Genomic DNA, 15,338 nt, shown 5'->3' on the forward strand with positions numbered 1-15,338 from the left:
ATAACACAATGCAAGGTGCCTTTTGTAATTATGTTGTTTTGTGATGATAGTAAAATTTGGTTGATATAGAACTGAAACATAACTATTTCTGCTCTATGAATGACTCTCTGTGATGCCGTTACCCAGTTATTTAAAATACAGGGTTGTGTAAATTAGCTTCATATCTCGTTTTCAAGTGTTATATAGTTTCACTTCCATTTTTTTATAAAATATGCAGGGAATATTACACTAAATTTTAAAATAATATTTTATATGTCAAATAATACCAATGTTTTTTAAAATATGGCCATTTTTAAAAATTAACTTTTCTATACATTTAAAAATCACAAAATTGTAGATATGTATAAAAGTGTCCTTACATTTGATTTATACAAAGGTACTGTATATTGCAGGGAATATATAAAGTGCGTCAAAACTAGATGAATATTTGTCCACTTTATCAAATGGGAATAGTTTTTATCAAACTACATATATCGATAAATAATTTATATTCAAAATATTTATTGATATTTTGCAGCTCCATCAGCACAATAAATCATGTTATGTAATTTTGTAGAGAAAAAATAAATACAGAGTTACGTAAGCGTCCACCCACATTACCGCCGTGGAAGTATGACTTTACTTCGAATATAACTTACCTTAATCATCAGTTTAAATATTATAAAAGCTCTCTGTGAAAAATTATATTCATTCTTTTGTCACTCTTTTGCCAACCAGAACGCTGTTAGTTGTAGTAGTTTTTGAAAATAAAATTTTTAAAAACAGAGTTCGTCATTTGAGTTATTTAGGTGGCGCAGTCGGTAGGATTGTCCGGCAGTGTTTTTTTTTTCGAAAAAACAAGAGTAGTGCGACTGTTTATCGGACATTTTTGGACTCGAAAAGGTGCTGCTGGAGTTCTCCAATTCCCAAGGCGCAATCCAAACGAACCAGGACGAAGAACAACGCTACAACCAAGGCAGAAAAGGGCGAAGAATCAGGGAAGGAACGGAAGACTACACAAAGGTAGGTGCCATTCCTTTTGCTCCCTCTGATCCTCTGTTCAAGGAACTCAGTTGGGAATAATTTAAGCGGTGTACTGCACACAAAATTAATATTTAGGGCAGTCTATAGTAGACATTTAGTTTATTAACAAGGAAAAATATATATTTTAATTTTGAAAGCGCAAATAATTTCAAAATTATTTTATAATATAGCTAGTATTATGAGAACAATAAAGTTAAATATCATAATAATTATCGTCCTCGAATCTTGAAGAATAATAGTGATTGAAGGAGAATACGAAGAGACTTTCTAAAATATTAATTTAATTTATTTATTTGATGTACTTTACTTCATGCGTGAAGTGGACGATCTCGTAAACGCATTAAATACATTATCCGTTAGTAATAAACAATCAATTAAAATGCCTAATAACGATACAATTACTATCACCATCGATTGGGATCTTTTTAAATCTCGTTTAGAAAATATTAAGCCTTTCGACGGCGATAGTAACACCCTAAATAAGTTTATTTCAAAATGCAATAAATTAGTAAACACATATGCAACACAGAAATGCTCGGATTTGGATTCTCACATTTTTGATTGCATTCAAGAGAAGCTTATTGGAAGAGCTGAGCTTATGGTAGGGAACAGATCAGAGCTATCTGATTGGAACTCTTTAAGGGCAGCCCTCCAACAATGTTTCGCGGATCGTAGAGATACCGATTGCCTCGTCCAAGAACTAACCCGAACACGTCCGTACGAAGGCGAACATTTAATAACTTTTGGTAATAGAGTTCAGTTGCTCAGGAGCAATGCAGCTCAAAGAGTTAGTAACGATTTAACTTTATCGCAACGACAAAAAATTTGTCATATACAATACTATGAAAAGAGAGCTTTAAATACATTTATGGCTGGCTGTAGAGACACATTGAAAAATAATATGCATCTAAAACAGCCAAACTCTCTCGAAGACGCGATGGCATACGTCACAGAATTTGAAAATTTCGAAAAATTATACGGAAATTTGAATAGTGCACAAAATCATAACAATTCTAACGTACAAAATAAACAAAACATTTTTGCACAAAACAATTCAAATAATCCATATTTTCCAAATTTTCAAAACCAAAAATCTGTAAACCCAAATTACAATTTTGGAAGTAACTTTAATAGAAATCCTAATTTTAACGTAAACCCCAATTTTAATAAATATAACAACCAAAATTTTAATAACCCAGGAAATTTCAACACGTCAAACTCAAATCGATTTAACACACAAAATTTTAACACTAAACCAGCGTTTCCATCACAGCCAATAAATTTACCACCACCTAGACAATTACCTCCCCAACGATTTTTCACAAATAGGGAAGTTTTCGGAGCACCGAAAAATGTCTTTGCACCAAGATCCATAACCCCTAGTCAGAGAACAAAACCGACCCCCATGTCGATAAGCGTTAAAAATACAAATGGATTTTCAAAACAACAAAATTTAAATCAACCCTTCCAAGGACAATACCAACAACCCTACAGATACAATCCACCCCAACTCATTTTCGAGGAATTGCATTCGAATGAATGTACTGAAAACGAACAAGAATACTTACAGGATTATTGCGATCAACAATACTACGAGTCATATCCGGAAGAAGAAGCAAATTATCCCGGACAGGAAAATAATATCGAAGAAATTCAAAACATTGACCCAAACTGTGGAGATAACCCAAGCGGAAATTTTACCAACCCGGCCCAGGCCGAAAACCAACCTTGATCGACATAAACATATCGTCTCACAAGGCGTTACCATGCATTGAACTCGAACACCCTAGAATCAAATTACTAATCGATACTGGTAGCTCGCGTTCAATACTTAGACCCACGGTAGCCGAAAAATATTACCCAAATTATATTTACAGATCTAATAACACTATTAAAACAGCTTTAGGGAGTAAGGAAACTCAGTTCGAAGCCAAAATACCCGCTTTCTCAGAATTTTCTAAAGATAACGAAATAAATTTTATCCTTTTCGATTTCCATGATTTCTTTGACGAAGGGCTAACCGATTTATATAGTCATAGGGCTAACCGATTTAATTAAGATGAAATTAAATATCGATCTAGTCAATCAAACTTTAAAGTGTCAAAATTTTGAAATCCCTTTTAAATATCGAAAACCAAGCGAAACAAATTTTTCTATAACAATAAATCCAAATGAAAAAATTTTAAAACGTATTCCTGTATCAGTATAGGAGGGCGATGTGATAATTAATCAATCGAACCTAGGAAATCTAATAATACAATCTAGTCTTTCCAACGCAAAAAATGGCTTTGCTGTTGTTGAAATTCAAAATCCAACAGACAAATCTATTTCTATTACTCTTATTGAACCTTTAGCAGTAGAATCTTTTGAAAATAATTGTTTCGAACTGTTTACTTTAGATAACTTTAAACAAAATTTAGACCAGTCAAATTATCGCGAATTAGATAAAAATGTATCTTCTTTACTACGTACTGAACATATGAATAAAGAGGAAAAATCTGAAATTCGAAAACTCTGTCAAGAATTTTCTGATATCTTTTATCAACCAAGCGATGATCTAACATTCACATCGAAAATAAAACACGAGATTAAAACTACAGACGATATCCCTGTATATACTAAGTCCTACAGGTACCCATTTGTGCATAAGGAAGAAGTCCGCAGACAAATAAACGATATGTTGGAAAAGGGAATAATAAGACCATCATGCAGTCCCTGGTCGTCCCCTATATGGATCGTCCCTAAAAAGATGGACGCATCAGAAAAACAAAAATGGCGAATCGTAGTAGACTACAAGAAAATAAACGAAAAAACTATCTCAGATCGTTACCCAATACCCAACATCTCGGACATACTAGACAAGTTAGGAAGAGCTCAATATTTCTCTACCTTAGGCCTTGCCAGTGGATTCCACCAGATTGAGATGCATAAGGATTCCATTGAGAAAACGGCATTCACTGTTGAAAACGGGCATTATGAATATATTATGCGCATGCCTTTTGGACTGAAGAACGCCCCATCAACGTTCCAAAGAGTGATGGACGAAGTCCTAAAAGATGTCCAAAACAAAATATGTATGGTATTCATGGATGATGTCATAGTCGTAAGTACAGGTCTAACAGAGCATATACAAAATCTTAAGTTAATATTCAAGAAATTTCGAGAAGCTAATCTAAAAATCCAAATTGATAAATGCGAATTTCTACGAAGCGAAGTGGAATTTCTCGGACATGTTGTGACGCCAGACGGTATCAGACCCAATAAAAAGAATTAAATCATTTTTAAGTCTTCTAGGATACTATAGAAAATTTATAAAAAATTTCGCCAAAATCACCAAACCAATGACTCGTTGTCTGAAGAAAGAGTGCAAAGTAGAACACACTAAAGAATTCATAGAATGCTTTAATACTTGTAAAAACATTTTAACTTCGGAACCCGTTTTAGCATACCCGGATTTCTCGAAACCATTTGAGTTAACTACTGATGCATCTAACTATGCCATTTCAGGAGTGCTATCACAGAACAACCACCCTATCTGTTACGCATCCAGGACGCTAAACCCCGCCGAGATAAATTACTCAACAATAGAAAAGGAATTGCTAGCTATTGTTTGGAGTTGTAAGTACTTCAGACCATATCTATTCGGACAAAAATTCATTATTTACACAGATCATAAACCACTTCAATGGCTTATGTCACTGAAAGAGCCGAACTCTCGTTTAGTACGATGGCGACTTAAGCTAGAGGAATTTGATTACGAAATCAAATATAAAAAGGGTAAAAACAACCAAGCAGCTGACGCATTGTCAAGACACCCTGTAGATATACATGCATTAGACGCAGAACCAGTCCATAACAAACCAGGCGACACGAACGATGTTATTAATGAATTTCTATTTGGTAATAACGACTTACCAGACGAATTACCAACTGATTTACCATATTTAGATCAAAAAACAATCAACGAAATTTTATTACCAAAAATCAATATAATCTCCGACATACAAGTTCGACCACCAAGAACACAAAATCCAATTGAACCACCGAAAACACCGGAAGAAGAAATTAGACCACCAGAGGTACAAGAAAATGTCGAAACTGACATAGAAATTGTACACTCATCTGCCGAAGATCCTATACTAAATATACCTATCACGGAAAAACCAATAAATATCTACAAAAATCAGATAATTATAACAACTGGCGATATTATAACCGAAAATCAAATACGACGCGAAAAAATATTCGAAAACAACCGAATATATATAACAATTCCATCAAGAGACCCAACACCAAATATAGTTTCTTTTATGAAAGAATATATTAAGCCTAAACAACTTTACGCAGTATATTCTAAGAACCCTGAAATAATGCGAATAATAACTGTTACACTCCAAAATATATTTAAAAATTCGTCATACAACTTATTACACTGTACCAACTTTTTAGAAGATGTAATAATAAGAGATGACCAACTAGAAAAATTAAAAATGTATCACACGACCAAAACCTGTCATAGAGGAATGACTGAAATGAAGGCAGCATTAGGTAGACAATATTATTGGCCTAAAATATCCGACGATATCGAAAACTATATTAATGAATGCGAAACGTGTCAGAAAAACAAATATGACAGAAATCCACCAATAATTAAGTTCAATTTAACCCCCACAGCCTCAAGACCGTTGGAACACATACATATCGATACATTTAGAATAAATTTTGATGCATTTGTGACAGTATTAGATTCATTTTCTCGTTACGGACAAGCCTATCCGATGAAAAGTATAGGTAACCGGTATGGAAGTTGTCGAAAATTTATATAATTTTATTACGCACCATGGCCTTCCTTTAAAAATAACAGCTGACCAAGGAACGGAATTCAAAAATAAGGATTTGGAAGATTTCTTTAAGCTCTATAAAATAGAACTTCATTTTACAACACCCAAAAATAGTAACTCAAATTCTCCTGTCGAACGATTTCACTCTACCATCATAGAAAGCTATTTATGCGTAAAAGAAGAACATAAAGATTTAAATATTCAGCAAATAATGGAACGTGCTGTAATGGGCTACAACAATTCGATACATAGTGTGACTAAGTTTACACCGTTCGAAATAATCACTGGACATATAAGGTCAGTAAACCCTTTCGAGTTGAACGATAACGCTATAATATCGAGTTACGTGCAGTCACATAAAGAAACATCGAACATGCTTTACGAGAAAATAAAGACCACCAACGAGCAACAGAAAGAAAATGTTATCAATAAAAGAAACGAAAATCGAAATGACCCACCCGATTTCGAAGAACAAAAGGTCGCTTATATAAAAAATAAAACACGGGCCAAAAATAAGCCGAAATTAAAAAAGGTACCACTATCTGGTCAAACAGATATAAAAGTTAAAACAAATAAGGGTACTTTTTACCATAAAAGCAGCGCAAAACATCCTAAACGTAAACCTAACAAAATAAATGTTTTTCAGGACGAAACGGGCAACAATGACACCGATACTGCTGTTCCTGGTACTTCTAGCCAGAGCAACGCTTGAGACCGATGTCCAAATAACAAACATTAAGAACCCCATTCTTCCTATCCGTTTAGGAGACGCTAAATTAGTATATAATAGGCATACATTTTTGCACTATGTAGAATTTAAGGGCTTAATCAATAAGTTGCAAAAGATTGAACAATATTTTTCTATTTTAAAAACTCATTTAAATTTTATAAAAGCTTCTAATAGTCTATCTTATCATGGACTTGCCGAAAATTTACTCCTGAGAACAGAATATTTAATACGCACGACCTCCGATAAGCTTGGAAACTTACAACCACACTTCAGGAATGAGAGGCCTGATTAATATAGTAGGGCACATAAATAAGTGGTTATTCGGTTAATTAGACTCTGAGGACGGCAAGCGTTATGACGAAACGATCAAAGCGTTAGAATCCAATCAGAAAAATATAATCAATGAAATAAAATTACAAACATCACTTTCTAAAGGCTTAATCGATAATTATAATAAAACTATTTCAACATTGAGTACAAATCAATATATGTTAGAAACTAGTTTAAAATCATTCCAATCGACTACATTAGGGACAATCAATAACTTAAATGAATATCTTAGTTTTCAAGGCGTAATCACCCAATTAAATCTAGATTGCCAAATTTTAATTCTATTTTTAGACAATCTGGAAGACGCAATAATGTTCTCAAAAGTAAATGCTTTACATAATAGTATTCTTTCGAGTTCAGAACTTCAAAAGATGTTGAATTATCTAAGACATCTGTATAATCCTTTAGAAATACCAAAATTCAAAAACATTCTTTCTTATTACCAAATTTTTGGGACTCAAGTGAAATTTTCCGAAAATAAAGTAATTTTCGCAATACACATTCCAATATTGAGACCCGAAATTTTATCCTTTTATCACATCTTTCCAATAATCCAAAATCAATCCATTTTTATACCAAACTACCCTTACTTGGCACACACCGAAGAAAGAAAACAGTTCGCCGCCGAAGTATGTCCAATGGTTGAAGAAACATATTTTTGCGTCGAGAAGTTCCACCCACACGATCAATGCGTTGAAGATTTACTGAATGGTCAACAAGCGAAGAATTGTCCAACGATAACAGTCCACATCGAGGAACCCATTGCCGAACAAGTGACTAGAGAAATGGTCCTGATCCTACCGACGAAGCCTGAGAAAATCATTGCCAAATGTGAATCCGACCGATACTTTGAAATAAATCAGTCAATATTGGTGAAGATTCCAGAAACATGCGAGATTCAGATCAACGAAAAGAAGTTCTATAATGACATCAAGATAACGAAAGGGAAGCCATTGATTTTACCAACAATTGAATTGCCAATAGTCAATAATTCAAAGGTTTTGGTGACACCCAACATTGCCAAAATAAACTTAGAAGAAATTTATAAACTCAAAGATATGGCGAATCAATTAGTTCCACCGGCCGACCCTGTATATACAACCATGCAGAATGAAACACCCTATATCATCGTAGGAATATTACTAGCAGTCATAGCCTTAGTAATATTCAAGTATAGAAGCAAGTTGATGAAACTATTGAGAACCAATCGTAGAACAGAGCCGAAGAAGATCGAAGATACTGAGCCAATCGATTCCATTGATCTACATCAATTCCATCAAAGTACTTCGAACATAAATTCGGTTATTTTCGATGCTTGAGGAGGGAGGAGTTACGTAGGCGTCCACCCACATTACCGCAGTGGAAGCATGACTTTACTTCGAATATAACTTACCTTAATCATCAGTTTAAATATTATAAAAACTCTCTGTGAGAAATTATATTCATTCTTTTGTCACTCTTTTGCCAACCAGAACGCTGTTAGTTGTAGTAGTTTTTGAAAATAAAATTTTTAAAAACAGAGTTCGTCGTTTGTGTTATTTATTTAAGTACAGTATTTTATTTTCTAATGGAACTAATAACAAAATTGAACATTGCAGCATAATCAGGTTTCGCTAGACAAGAGAAATATATGACCATGAAAATGTATGGAAGATAGGCCTGAAAATAATAATATTCACTATTAAAAAATAAAAGTGTTTCAAGTTATAAAAGAACTAACCAGTGTAGAAAATTCACTTTCAAAAAGAAAACATAAAAATGGTTGTAAGTAAAGAAGCTTATATTCTATTATTTCTTTATATAAACTATTTTGTTTTTATTTATAACATCCTAGTTTAAACAAAATATTTCCTATTACTACTTTGGTACATAATTTTAAGTAATCGGGTCTAATCAATTTTAAAATAGTTAGAAAATAAATTTGTTATATTCTAACGTATATTTTTTTATATTTTATATTTAATTTAATAGGTAATTGTTTATATTAACTTTTACACATGTATTTATAATCTCTTTTAGTTATAAGTATTTATAAAAAGATCGTGTTGCAGATAGAGGTGATCAGCAATATTGTTACGTTTTTCGTCGGTTCCGTGTGGATAGAAAGTCATATTGTGAGGTTAGGTCGAGTCCACACCGGCTCGCAACAATATGTAAAATTTGTAGGTACAGTTAAAGTGGAATGAACTGATATTTTTATAGAAACAGAACAAAACTACTAAAGGGAAAAGAGGTGAAGAGCTGTATGACAAATGAATCCGTCACTTGTCTTGTGGAAAACATGCTTTTCTTATGGTTAAGAAGTGGTATATCTTCTTCATGTTCTGTCATAATTGAAGCACCATCATTCTGTATCATGTAGAAAAACTGCCGACATTCATAGGTAATCCCAAAGCGTAATATAAAATAATTTACATCCTATATTCCCTATATTTGTAGGAAACGTCAGTCACAAGATCTGAAATATAGGGTAAAGGAGCCTCACTGCAACTTCTGTTAGGACTATCAGAGAGGATAATATACAATCAGAGAGGGTAAAACATAAAGAACGGACTATCTGGTAAATTATTTTTTTTGTCTTCCAATATTGGTTTTCATATATTGGAGAAAAATCATTTATTAAATTACCTTTGTTTTAGTGACTTCAAGGTAGTGAAAATTCACACAAGAATATCTATATACTTATTTACCTTATGAGTCTATACCCAACAGAAAAATAAAAGTGCTAGTAGATAGTGGGATAAATTTAAAGGATAATATAACATTAACTCAAAAATTAGGTAAAGAACTAACAGCGCTTTCAGATTAATACCATCGAAGGTGTAATCTTGCTATACAGGGTTATTCACCTCATTCGACACGGAGTATTGTAGCCAAAGATTTTGAAATTTTCCAAATTATAAAAGTCTTGGGTTTGTTTAAGGACTATTAGAGCTACAATTTAAACGTATTTTTGTAAGATACAGATTGTTCCGTATAAATAAAAAATATCAATGTTGTATTTTTTTTAATGGAACACTATGTATATTATGAAATTTTTAGTTTCTACAATTAAAATAAAGATAACTTTGATTAAGGTTTATCTCACCTAAAAATGCAGTAACAATTTTAATACTTTATTTCTCTAGGGGTATTTAAGTTTTTAAAACCAAATATTGTACTGAAGTTTTTCTGTTTTCTAAATTTTGTGTTGCAGTAATAAAAATAAACCTATCTTATACAGAGTGTCTAAAAATTTTATTTTATATTAAAATTTATTTTAAATAATTACTAGCTTTAAACGGCAATAACTTGTTTAATTTAAATGGAACACCCTGTATATTTTATGTCAATCAGATGCACAATTTAATTGTATTATATAACGTTTTACCGATATCTTCAAATTCTCATAGAAAATGCATTTTCTTATAATATTGACATTTTAGACTGTACCGATGCTAAAAACGATAATATTGCTAGCCCATTTGTTTACAAAGAGATAACTATTTAAATCTATGCAAAAGAGTGTACCATTAATTAAATAATATACCACCATTATTTCCGCCCAAATATTAATTAATCACATTTAATTATGTTAGTTAATAAATTATTATAAATAAATGTAGATTTGAATCAGAAAAATCAATATATTAATAAGTTATGAATATGAACGTCTCTGTTATTATAAATAAGCATTTATCAAAAAATGACATAAAATTTAGAAGGTGTTACTTTTACCACATTGTCTAATACACATACAAAATTCAGTTTTTTAGTACTAGAGCAATTATTAATCAACGCAAATAGTCAATTAATGTATGTAGTTCGAATACTGAGATCGTATTAATTAGTCCTCTTTTACATCTACTTAACTAGTGTTATATTTTTATTTATTTAGTACACTGTACTTGTTGCAAATAATTATAAATAGTCCTACAACAAATCCAAAACTTGCAATTTGTAAAAATCTAATCGTTTGGCTACAGTACATTACTCCGTGTCTAATGAGGTGAATAACCGTGAATTAATTAAACAAACATTTATATTAAGAACGAACAATAAATTTTATAGAATTAATCTCAAATACTAAAATACCAAATAAATATATTATATTTAGTATTGTAGAAAATGCTGATGTTCATACAACCATCTGTTCTACACTGTTCCAACGCACTATGATTTTCTGAAATAATGCTACAATCCAAAATTCGATATTTTTCATTGGACTTTGTAGATTATAATATTTTTTCAAGAAATACTAATAGAAGTATTTAAGTATAAAAATATCCTTGGTGTAGCATATAAAATATCAGTATTCTTAATAGATGGCTATTTTCTTTTAATATGATATTTAGTCAACATTAACAACTATCAAACTAAAGATTTCAAATTTTCATTGTTTATGTTTGTTTATATCTTAAACCAAGAGGAATAAATTTTTAATTTGTCATGAAAACAGCTCACATTACAGAACACATTACAGATCAAAACATATCACAATTACATAAAAAAAATGACATAACCAGTACAATATTTTCTAGGTGAACTATGTTCTAAAACAAATTGCAGCACCATCAGGGTTAACATAAACATATGTCATCAAACAAATATACGCTCTTGAGTTTTTAGAGCAACATGACCAAGAAGCAATTGTAGGATAGTATTGAAAAGGAATATGCACTCCTAAGGAAAATGACATGGGGTAATATATCCCAGCAATTTCAATAAACAACAAATTAATATGCTGAAATAAAATATCTATTAGTTTCAAGTTTCATTGTCTTTATTTAATGTTGATTTTTTGTACAAAATTTCAACATTAAATATAATATTAATTAAAGAAGATATTTTATTTCGTAATATGTCTTTGTCTGCCACTTTCAAATAAAAAAATGTATTCCTCATATGGTCTTATACTAGAATTCATATATGGCATACTGCAATTAATTATACTGTTGCGAGCCGGTGTGGACTCGACCTAACCTCACAATATGGCCCGCCCTCGGATGACCTTAACATCGCACAGACACCGCAATGATTCATTCGTTCGAGAAGAATCGAGACCCACTAGAATGACTCGTACATACGAGAACATTCGAAAACCTTCTCTATGCGCCTAACGATCTTTGGACTATTCTAGATTTCTTTTACCTGTCGGTATAAAAGCCGGCGGCAGTGGCCTAGAGAGGGCAGTTATAAATATACCAGTGCAGTTGACGCGCTAAAATTCAAAATAAATTCTTAGTTATAAATCTTTTAAGGTGTCTGATCGATTTTAAGGGTAATCCAATCGGAAATTGAAAGAAAATACGGTAAATCTGATCATAAAAACTAAATAATTTTGTGAAAGAGTTTAATCGCATAATACCCCAGACACCATAAAAACTCAAACATGCCAAATCCGGATGTATGGAAACCCTAATTCATTCACATCTAATAATACTTTTTTTCAAGGATGGACACTGGATAAAAATTTTTCAATGTATTGAAAAGTTTTCTTTGGAAGGAGTTTCGGATGCGGCCACGTTGTTTCGCCGTGCTGAATGTTTGTGTCTTTCCACGTGGACCCTAACGTGCGTTAAGCATATGGCACGTGAAGCTTTTTCCCTGATGTCATGGTTTTTTCATATGAAAAAAAAGCGGATATTCCATTTTTTACTGCAACATCTGTATCTCAAATGTTTGTTTTATTTCCTTGTACCATTTATTTATTATTATGTATATTTAAAATGATCATTTTATTGTAACATATGTGAAAATATTATTTTTTTATATCTTAATAAATAATTTAATTCTTATATTAGTCTTTTATTTGGTATTATAATATATATATATATATATATATATATATATATGCTGCTATATATATATATATATATATATATATATATATATATATATGAAATGAACAAAACTCTTACAGCTTTAGTGTATATTAATAAATAATATTTTCTTGCCCTTAGCTGTGTATTTTTTCTAATTTCGAAAAATCGAAAGTAGAGAAAAAATTAAAAAAAATAAATAAAAAGTAAAAAGAAAATTGTTTTGCTTGTCGTAAAGGGGGGAACCAAGCTCCACTCCCACAACCGGTTTCTGGGCCTACCCTTCATCAGGTGGGCTGACCAGGGGCTGGCTCTCACCGATACGGCAAGCAAAACTTCTTCTATATCAACAGACGATGTCGTAAAGTGTCGGTGAGATATTAGTGCATCTCCCGTCAAAAGATGGTAAAGAGCGTTTTTCGGCCCGCTTAAATATATGAAATGAACAAAATTCTTACAGCTTTAGTGTATATTAATAAATAATATTTTCTTGCCTTTAGCTGTGTATTTTTTCTAATTTCGAAAAATCGAAAGTAGAGAAAAAATTTAAAAAAAATAAAAAGTAAAAAGAAAATTGTTTTGCTTGTCGTAAAGGGGGGAACCAAGCTCCACTCCCACAACCGGTTTCTGGGCCTACCCTTCATCAGGTGGGCTGTCCAGGGGCTGGTTCTCACCGATACGGCAAGCAAAACTTCTTCTATATCAACAGACGATGTCGTAAACTGTCGGTGAGATATTAATGCATCTCCCGTCAAAAGATGGCAAAGAGCGTTTTTCGGCCCGCTTAAATATATGAAATGAACAAAATTCTTACAGCTTTAGTGTATATTAATAAATAATATTTTCTTGCCTTTAGCTGTGTATTTTTTCTAATTTCGAAAAATCGAAAGTAGAGAAAAAATTTAAAAAAAATAAAAAGTAAAAAGAAAATTGTTTTGCTTGTCGTAAAGGGGGGAACCAAGCTCCACTCCCACAACCGGTTTCTGGGCCTACCCTTCATCAGGTGGGCTGTCCAGGGGCTGGTTCTCACCGATACGGCAAGCAAAACTTCTTCTATATCAACAGACGATGTCGTAAACTGTCGGTGAGATATTAATGCATCTCCCGTCAAAAGATGGCAAAGAGCGTTTTTCGGCCCGCTTAAATATATGAAATGAACAAAATTCTTACAGCTTTAGTGTATATTAATAAATAATATTTTCTTGTCCTTAGCTGTGTATTTTTTCTAATTTCGAAAAATCGAAAGTAGAGAAAAAATTTAAAAAAATAAATAAAAAGTAAATAGTCATGGTCAGCCCACCCGATGAAGGGTAGGCCCAGAAACCGGTTGTGGGAGTGGAGCTTGGTTCCCCCCTTTACGACAAGCAAAACAATTTTCTTTTTACTTTTTATTTATTTTTTTTTAATTTTTCTCTACTTTCGATTTTCGAAATTAAAAAAATACACAGCTAAGGGCAAGAAAAATATTACTGTGTATACACTCAAAAGCTGTAAGAGTTTTGTTCATTCATATATTTGAGCGGACCGAAAAACTCTTACCATCTTGACGGAGATGCATAATACCTCTCCGACACTCGGCAGCATCCTGTTCTTTGTTATTTTGAGCGGGCCGAAAAACGCTCTTTACCATCTTTTTGACAGGGAGATGCACTAATATCTCACTGAGACTTTACGACATCGTCTGTTGATATAGAAGAAGTTTTTGCTTGCCGTATCGGTGAGAGCCAGCCCCTGGTCAGCCCCACCTGATGAAGAGGTAGGCCCAGAAACCGGTTGTGTGGAGTGGAGCTTGTTTCAGCCTCTTACGACAAGCAAAACAATTAATCTTTTTACTTTTATTTTTTTTAAATTTTTCTCTACTTTCGATTTTTCTGAAATTAGAAAAAATACACAGCTAAGGGCAAGAAAATATTATTTATTTATATATTTAATATATTTTTCGTATATATAATATAATAACTAATAATATATATATATATATATATATATATATATATATATATATATATAAAAATATTTAAATTCAAATAAAGGCGCGCTTTTTGAATCGCTCAGCGCCGATCGCAGCGCCAAGGCTCTCCAGCTTCAACGGGTCCGTCATTGGATTTTTATATATAGTTATTAGAGAACCAGTTATACACATTGACTTGGGCATCTCGTAGTTATCTCTGTCTGAGGTTAATCCTGTCAAATTCAAAAACAAAACAAGATTGAAAAGTATGCGGCGTTGACAGATTTAATACGTTAACCAGGACAAAGTCGGGCCAAACTTCTCAAAATAGGAATTTTGAGGACAAACGAACATGCCCGAAGTGACGTTCGGTTTTGAGTATTTTTGTTTTTTAGTACAAATACCGCCACCTCATGTGTCGGCGAATTCCGAATATGCGTCCGGCATACCAGGCACGCTCTACTGTCTGTGGTCATGTATCACGGGTGGTGTGGGAGTCATATCTTTAAAGTCGCAGTAATTAAGCCCCCTTCCACTCATTCTACATTCTACATTAGAAAAGTATAAAAAAACTATTAAATTATTATCTTTATTTTTATTATTCACAAAAATAATTGATCTGAACAAAATAATTATATTTTATGTAACGACATTCTATTTAC

The 15,338-nt window shown here is 32.4% G+C and overlaps 1 long non-coding RNA gene across 1 annotated transcript; it reads left to right on the forward strand.

Moving 5' to 3' along the window:
- Positions 1-8,588: 8,588 nt before the first annotated feature.
- On the forward strand, positions 8,589-11,466 carry LOC115878554. Its single transcript, XR_004049553.1, has 4 exons — positions 8,589-8,688; positions 9,091-9,307; positions 9,364-9,704; positions 11,445-11,466. It is a non-coding gene; the product is annotated as an uncharacterized LOC115878554 (long non-coding RNA).
- Positions 11,467-15,338: the final 3,872 nt, after the last annotated feature.

The sequence above is a fragment of the Sitophilus oryzae genome, unplaced genomic scaffold (genome assembly GCF_002938485.1).
Source record: "Sitophilus oryzae breed Bouriz unplaced genomic scaffold, Soryzae_2.0 scaffold_1063_pilon_pilon, whole genome shotgun sequence".
Lineage (NCBI taxonomy): Eukaryota > Metazoa > Arthropoda > Insecta > Coleoptera > Curculionidae > Sitophilus > Sitophilus oryzae.